Source organism: Trachurus japonicus, chromosome 9 (assembly GCF_045865225.1).
Source record: "Trachurus japonicus isolate A0001 chromosome 9, Traja_1.0".
Taxonomy (NCBI): Eukaryota; Metazoa; Chordata; class Actinopteri; order Carangiformes; family Carangidae; genus Trachurus; species Trachurus japonicus.
The window spans coordinates 7,109,479-7,118,491 of NC_140915.1; the positions used below are offsets into that span (position 1 = coordinate 7,109,479).

General features: G+C 42.1%; 1 pseudogene across 1 annotated transcript in view; it reads left to right on the top strand.

Annotated features, from left to right (window-relative positions):
* The first annotated feature begins 3,901 nt into the window (after positions 1-3,901).
* Positions 3,902-9,013, top strand: part of LOC146980846 (uncharacterized) — an 8,782-nt pseudogene continuing 3,670 nt past the window's right edge. The window contains exons 1-5 of the transcript XR_015036620.1: positions 3,902-3,944; positions 4,396-4,479; positions 4,672-4,731; positions 5,077-5,712; positions 8,695-8,733. The product of XR_015036620.1 is annotated as an uncharacterized LOC146980846 (transcript). The remainder of the gene's footprint in view (positions 3,945-4,395; positions 4,480-4,671; positions 4,732-5,076; positions 5,713-8,694; positions 8,734-9,013) is intronic.

Sequence of the window (9,013 nt, forward strand, 5' to 3'; positions counted from 1 at the left end):
GGATGCAGCTCATAGTCACACACACACACACACACACACACACACACACACACACACACACACACACACACACAGAGACTCTAGAACCAGCTTCATGTGATTACAGTTACACACACACACACACACACACACACACACACACACACACACACACACACAGAGACTCTAGAACCAGCTTCATGTGATTACAGTTACACACACACACACACACACACACACACACGTCAAAACACACAGGTAACATACAAATGCGCGCGGAAGCGCGCACTCCTCTCCCACACTCTTAACACACACAGGTAACTTCATGTGATTTTACACACACACACACACACACACACACACACACAGTTAACCTAATGTGGTTACAGCTCCTCCATATCAGTGCTTATGGCAAAACTGGCAGTAGCCCCGTGGCCCATTCAAAATTTCCCCAGAGGAAATTTTCTAGTTGTTAATGTTCTGTCACTTATTCATCTGTTTACTGTATTAGGGCCCGAGCGGCGACTGCAAGTCGCCCAGCGAAGGCCCTATTGAAATCGCGCTGTTTATTATTATTATTCTTCTCCGACTTCGTGCCTCAATTTCGCCCCTTTCCCAAATGCGAAAATGCGTCTACTTTTGCACGGACGGCCGGCCTGATCCGAAATTCGATATTTTTGGGTGGTCGCACATGGTCGACGCAAAATTTTTTGCCTCCTTCCAGGTTTTTTCTCCCTTTCTTTCTGCCTCAGGCCCCGCGGTCACATGGGTGAGCGAGGGCCCGTCATCGCCGCTTGCGGCTTTAATTTTTAATTTTTAAAATTTTTTCTATTGTGATATGCTTTGTCAATATAAGCACTGCCTTCTCATGCCAATAAAGCTATTTAAAATTGACAAATATTAAAACATGTTCAATATTTACGATTGTTGGCCCCAACAATTGTGACCGTTTGGATCAAAAGTCGGCTTGTGTGTGGGGGAACACACGTAGCATAACAAACCAGTGTGGCTAACGGCTCCATGGCTACCAAAGACGGTTTAATAGAGTATCTTTGATGGCTACCATCAACAGACTACGTCAGATCACGTTTGATCACACGAGATTTCTGACGTGTTACTGTACGTCAATTTTAAATAGCTTTATTGGCATGAGAAGGCAGTGCCTATATTGACAAAGCATATCACAATAGAATATTAATAAAAATAAACAGATGAATAAGTGACAGAACATTAACAATAAAATATAAACAACTTAACAATTGAGGCGTGGTCATGATCTTTATGTATCATTAATTATAATCGATTTGTTTGGGACTCAAAACAAAAATCTTTGGACTTGTTTGGGACTCGAAAAAAAATCTTAGGACTTGGACTTGACTTGGGACTTGAGAGCAAAGACTTGAGACTCTACTTGGACTTGCAACATAGGGACTTTCTCCCACCTCTGCTGGCTGCTACAGTAACATTGATGTGACACTTTTTTAAATATTTTAATATTTGTGCTTGCTGCATGTGACTTGACTTGAATTCAAGTCTTTGCTCTCAAGTCCAAGTAGAGTCTCAAGTCTTTGCTCTCAAGTCCAAGTAGAGTCTCAAGTCTTTGGCATCAAGTCCCAAGCGAGTCCAAGTCTTTTTTTGATTTGATCAAGCAAGTCTTAAGTCATCAAAATCGGGACTCGAGTCCAAGTCAAGTCTCAAGTCTCGAGTCCAAGTCCCCACCTCTGCTGTAAACACAATTCCTGCTAAATACATTTTCAATCTTCCTGAAAAAAATTGACAATATTTTGGAGTCATAGTTGATGAAGTTTGGCAAATATCAGAATTTTATCTCAAAAACTGATTTTTTGAGAACATTTTGAATTCTGCTCTCATAGAAACAACTGCAGTCAATCTAAGAGTGGTATTTTTAAACATCAGATTTTCTCTTGTGAAGCAAAACACTTATCATTAAAAACAAATCACCAACTTTTCCATGCTGTCAAGATGCAATTTATGTATTATCAGATTTTTGTTTAGATATTAGAATTTGTGACATTTTGACCATTTTTGAAATTTGCCTTGACACCTGCTGCCCGGCTTTGACTCCCTGAGTCTATTTGAGAAGACACACAGCAGGTCTCACTCACAGGCAATTAGCTCACTGAAATAGGAGGTGGTTCTTGGTGTCAGAGGATGTGGGTTCAAGACCCAACAAAGGAGTTGACTAAACTACCAGATGGTCTTTGTAAAACAAATGTACAAATAGAGTCACAGTAAATGTCTGAGCTGAGGGTTGTTCTGCTGGGGAACAGCTGGTCTGAGAGGAGTTCAGTGGGGAACTTGATACTGAGAAAGACCAAGTTCAACACTGAGGAGGAACCAGACTGTTGTCAGAGAGTCCAGTGGAAGATGGGGGGAGAAGCAAATAGTCCTCATCAACACTCCAGATCTGCTGCATCCAAACATCTATGAAGACAAACTGACAGAGTTTATAAAGGACTGTGTGAGTCTCTCTGATCCTGGACCTCATGTGTTCCTGCTGGTTCTACAGCCTCAAGAACCCGACCCATTGCTGCGCAGCAGCTATAATTATTATATGTATTTCATACCAGTAGCTGGATGGAGGGAGGAGTAAAGATTACACATATGTCTTGTCGAAATAGATTGGTTTACAATACATCATCAACAACTGTATAAAATCCATGTTACAATGAGTATCCCCTTTGATACTATGTTTACGTTTTGGGTAATCGTATGAGCCACGTGATAACTCATGAATTTACTCTTTGAAAACGATCCAATCCAATTCAAACAGTCACAGGAGAGAAGAAGCTTTGTTGGATTCTCAGTAGTGACATGCAGTTCCTTTGCCTTCCTCAAAAGCCTTATATATGTTCTGAGAAGGAAACTAATAACCATTTCAAACAAGACATTGGACTACTCTGTCCTATAATTTTAAAGAAAAGGAAAATACATTTTGAATTTTTGAATTGAAGTTTCAGTCTTGATCTTAATATAACTATTTAAGGCATCTATTTGTTTGATTAGTTACTTCAAGAATGTATTTATTCATCTGGCATATTTATTTATATCAATACAAACAACACACAAACTGAATCCTGGACACTTGTGAATCACTTTTCCACAGTCAATGACCGTGATCAATGTCGCTAATCAATAGTTTTGTTCTGTACCTGGATGATGCCTGGCTAAAGGACACATATAAACAAAACTGTCCTGCAGAAGTTCAAATCACACAACTTTGGTTGCATTCAGCCACAGTAGGCACAAGTAGTTGCTACTATTTAGACCAGATCTCAGTGGTAATGTTGAACTTTCTACGCGGTTCTTGTTGATGACATTCATTTCGCCCAGTTTATAAGTTAATGTATTGATGTTTTAATGAGAGAAACACAGGAACGTCAGTCTGCCCCAGGGCAGCTGTGGCTACACACGTAGTTTACCACCACCGGTGTGAATGTGGTATGAATGAATAATGGTTGCTGTACGCGCTTTGGGTATTGGGTAACAATAGAAAAGCACTATATAAATGCAATCCATTATTATTATTATTACAGGAACGGGATAGTTTGGAATCATAAGTATTGATATTTCAAAATCAATCCGCACAGCACTAATACTCAACTAAGTTTGGATTAAGTAAATAATGAAGTGTGATTTAAAATGATAAGACATAGTTTTTAGTGCAGTGACATTCAGTTGTTTTAGATTTTAGTGATAATATTGTTGACGTCAGTGATTGCATGGAAAAATAAAGAATGAGTGAATGACTCCTTTTTTCTGTGTCCTTAAAGATGAAGATGCACCTCTGAAGCGCAAAACACACACACACACACACACACACACTACTAACTTAGAAACACATAATACATACAACATAATTACACATAATAAGAGGTAAGACACAGAGTCACGTCATTCGATGCGGCTCAACCACACAGATCAGGGTTTGGTGTGCTCCGCCAGTAGGTGCAGGAGGGGTGGTGCCTGGAGAGACAGAGTAAATATTTACATCTCTTTAAATTATGGGATGCATTGTGGCACCCATGAGGTTTTTACATGAGATCTGAATTCACAGTGATTCATTAACTGAAGGACTGAACTGAAGAAACACAATTGTTGTGTATAACCTGTAAGTCACAGTTAAGTTTCATTATAAAAAATAGTGATACCTTCACATATTATTTCAGAAAACTCCACTTATTTATCCTTTTCTAATTCAGTGTTTTTCCCAAGTGAACTTAATACAGTGACAGTAATTACTGCTGTTTGTTTCATCAAAGTCAGCAGCACATTAACTGAAATCTCTTTCCTGTTCTTCTTCTTCCCGCGGGGCATTGTGTTTGTGAAAATAGTTGTATCATTTTAAAGGTTTCAAATGCATGTCTGAGGTTAAATCTATATTTATGTTTTCAGACAATGGTAAATTAATCTCCCGGAGGCGCAGCAGGAGCCGCAGCAGGAGCCGCAGCAGGAGCCCTGATCGCATCCGCCCGAACTGTGAGTTAACCTGCATGAGATCTGAGGAATTTACCCATCTTTTACTTCTTATTATTCAAACAGTCAATGTCAGTATTGCTTAGTGTAAGAAGGAACCTACATGCATTCTAGTTTTTCATGATGCCATAGTATTAGATTACATTTAAAATAAATACTTAGTCATTAAATATTTTATGTTTCATATCCTTATAGTTACAGAAGAATCTCAAACTCTGAAGCACTGCAGCAGCTATCCTGACCTGCCACCTGACAGTGAGTTAAACTGAAGTGACAGTGGTTTGGTATTTTGTATTTGGTGCTTACTTTTCCTATATTGATTATTGTATTTTGTCATTAGTAATCCAAGCAATATCTGCATTGGAGCGAGGTAAGGGTGGAGAGAAAAAATGTGCAAAGCTTTAGAGAGTGATTACATGTGACAACATCAAAGTACAAACTTTTGCTGAGACGGGTATAAAATAATATTAAGCATGAGGCACACAGAGGTGATTTAACATTACAATGTCATAGCATAGTTAAGCTGATTTACTGTACACACATTGCACTATTAAAAAAAGCTTTTGTTGCTGCCATTGACAGAATTAATTTTCTTTTCAGTGTCTGAGCTGAGGGTTGTTCTGCTGGGGAACAGCTGGTCTGAGAGGAGTTCAGTGGGGAACTTCATACTGGGAGAGACCAGGTTCAACACTGAGGAAGAACCAGACTGTTGTCAGAGAGTCAGTGGAAGATGGGGGGAGAAGCAAATAGTCCTCATCAACACTCCAGATCTGCTGCATCCAAACATCTCTGAAGACAAACTGACAGAGTTTATAAAGGACTGTGTGAGTCTCTCTGATCCTGGACCTCATGTGTTCCTGCTGGTTCTACAGCCTCAAGACTTCACTGAGGAACACAAACAGACGCTCTGCAGAGTCCTGACACTCTTCAGTGATCAATCATTTGATCGCTCACTGATACTGATATCAACACCCAGAGAGGAGAGTCCAGGTGAAAACTACATGAACCATCCACCATTAAAACACATGATCAGAATCTGTAGATACAGATACTTGAAGCAGGAGAACCTTGAACTTCCAGAGCTGTTAATGAGAATGGCTCGAATTGTAAAGAAAAACAATGGACATGTGAGCTGTGATGTTTTTGTAGAAGCATCTTCAGGTTTAACATGTCATCAGGAAAACCTGAAACAAGAGGAAGGAACCAGTTTGAACTTGGCTCCTACAAAAACTGTTGGTAAGTTGCCATGATTTTAAGGACTCTTATGGGCTTCCCTATTTATTATATTTATCTTAGTTTATTTATTACTGAGAGTGATGTCTTTATAATTGTTTTATTTTAAAATGTGTGTGTGTGGGTGTGGGTGTGGGGGTGTGTGTGTGAGGGTATGATATATTATTTTTTTTATCTACTTTTGTGTTTCATTGGTAGTCGAGAGCTTGGTTTTTTTGCATTTCACTGCACTGTTTTTTAACCTTGGTTTTAGCTTTGCATGTGTGGCAATACGAGGGTCACTTATACTATGTTATATACTAAATTTGTCGCCAACAACGCCACCTTGGGTTAGGGCCCAAGGACCCGTACTAAAGGTCAACTATCACCTATCAAAGGACACTCAGGTTCGTTCACTCAGGGAGGGTAGGAGACGGAGTTCAATGATCACATACAAAAGTTTATTTAAAATTGATGACAAGGTTTGCAAAAATGAAATTAATAAACAGGAGGCCCAGGAGAAGGGGATTACAGGCTGAGGCTTACCGGCCGGAGGAGGGATCAAAAGGGGGAAGGTGAAGTCCAAAAGAAAAGGAGAGCACCCCACTCACACAGCAAAAACGTGATGTACACACAAAATAAATCTTGAACGGGGGTCACACACACACACACAAGGGGATCACCACCACCCAGGAGGACCACCACCACCACCGTCGGCCTTCAGCTCAAGGGGGGGGAGAGAGGAGAACAAAATTAAGAGGGCTCAGTTAAACAAATCAATGATAATACAAGTAATTCCAAATGAAAACTAAATGAAGAAATTACACCATTAATCACATAACCAAAACAATATAACCAAACCTTGTCTACCTCCACACTCACACACGCAGTCCAGGTGAGTGGCTGAAAGTCCTGGTAGAGCTCGTAGCAGTGCACACGAGCGGCAGCCAAACACACACCAACCGGCACCATGCGCAGTAGCAGCGGGAGCAGGGTCAGTAACAGGAAAGAAGTCGGTCGGTCCAAGCCGAAGCAGTAAGGAGGGCAGAAACATAGTAGCAGCAGACTGGCAGCGAAGCAGCGGTAGCATGTAGCCGTGGCTAAATATCCATGACGGATAGTGCTCTTCTTACTCAGCTTTAGCGTCCAAAAACCCCGGTTCAGTCCGGTCACTTAACGTCCCCTCCAAAGAGGGTCGGCGTGGCGGGGGGAGTAGGCCACCACGCGCCATACAACCGGCCGGCTGTTAAGCCAGGAACACACCGCCACGACGCTTCCCGACGCGTCCCGAGAAAGGAAAAAGTGAAACACACTGCCCCGACTGCCGACCAGAGCGACTGAGTGGCGAGGACTCCCCCATAGAAATACAGACCAATACAGACCAGGGGCAGCTCTGCTCACTGTTCATTCAAACAAATTAATGCCACTGCCACAGTTAATTTCATCAATGAGACCAACATTTATCTCCCCAAAACAATTTAACCAGCCACGTGTTAACAGCGCTAAAGCCGAAATTAAAACAGTTTTTAGCAGCTTACTGCTGTGGCTCGGTTGCCGCGAATTGGCGATAGCCGATGCTAATTTCTGTTAGCCCGTCTATGGTGTTTTACATTACACGTTAGCATTAAGCTAGCGGGCTTTATATGCTTAGTTGTGAGCTGTGTGCGTTTTGAACGTTGTTTCAAACTATGTGGGTTTGATTGAACATATTTGATGTTTAAATATATATATATTGCCGCTTAATATATTGCTTTACTCCTCTTTTTATTTTGTATACCATTTTTACTGTAGCACAGGCTAGGACACCGTTTGTTTACTGTGGTCACTTCCGTCCCTCCCACACACCGCGCTGATTCGCTTAGGGCACCGCCAATCAGAATCGCCATAGCTAGCACACAGCCAATCAGAGTACCCGACGAGTCTACTCTCCCGACGGCCGACGAGTCCCGACTGAGCATGTTCAATCGGCCCCGACGAGATTCGACAAGACCCGAGGCTCCCCAACGGAGAGGAACACACCAAACAGACGAGCTCCCGACGCCGTCCGACGAGGCCAGACGCCCGACGGTCGGCTCGGTGTGTCCCTGGCTTTAGATAGCCTCGTAAACCAGCCTCTCGCGGAAATGCATTTCATTTCATTTCTCGGGAGAGTCTGGCCTCATCCCCCCTCTAAGCGTTTGGGGTGGGCGGGAGTAGTAGCAAAGACGGTTTAATATCTTTGGTAGTAGCGTTGACAGACAACCCCATTCAGCCAATCAGCAAGTTGGTGTAGTGACGGGGCTTTGCACCAGTCGGTCCCTGATTGGCCAACGTGCTGTGTCAATCACAGCGGGCGACGCTGATTGGCTCGGCCTTCTGAGGGTTTCAGTCCAAACGCTTAGAATGGGGATGAGGCCAGACTCTCCCTCGGAATGAAATGAAATGCACTTCCGCGAGAGGCTGGTTTACGAGGCTAGGCTTTAGAGGGAGAGGAGCGAAAAGAAATTTTGCTCCTGGCTTACAGCGATTAAAAACAGAAACTCTCAGTGACTCACCTACGCGCCGGTCGGCGGCAGTTAACGACCCATTATGTCGCCTAGAACCGCGGCGGAGATGCCGGATCTATTAAGGAGTTACGGTTTGAGTTAAATTAAAACAACGCTCACAAATGTACACAAACAGCACGCTAAAGTGCGCCTACCTGTGCTCTGCTGCGAGCAGCAATGCAACGACCTGTCAGTGGGCGGGCCGAAGAAGCAGGAAGCGAGAGGTCAGGAAGAGGGACACGGCCTACTTTTATACTCTAGGCTTGAGCAACGATTGGCTACAAGCTAAAACGAGTGTCAGTGCAGCAGAACCCTGTGTTCAATATAACAGTGGTGCCTCATACCACTACACATGACCAATAAACTTATCTATCTATCTATCTAAGTGCAGGACAATCACTCAGTAAATTACAGCTTTAATTATTAATCACTGAAAACAGAATCACATTGTTTTACTCTTGTATTTCTGTGTCATTGACAGAGGTGAAAACTCCCAGTGAATGTTCGAGAACCCAACCATGTAAGTGTATAACATGCCATTATCCAGGTAAACACAGTAGCAATATGTTATATCTGTAACAAAAAAATTGGGTTTATAGTATGTTCATCTGTAGAACCAGTCAGAAAAGTGAATGGTCATTTAGCATATGGGTAAGGATACTGACTGAAAAGTGTCCATAATGAACAAACTGAAAAAATTTACAGGTTTGTATATCTAAAAGTGGAGGGCAAATTATGTTGCTGCAATGAGAGACAATCACTCATTAGTAGGTACCTCTTTATTCAAGTGATAATTAATT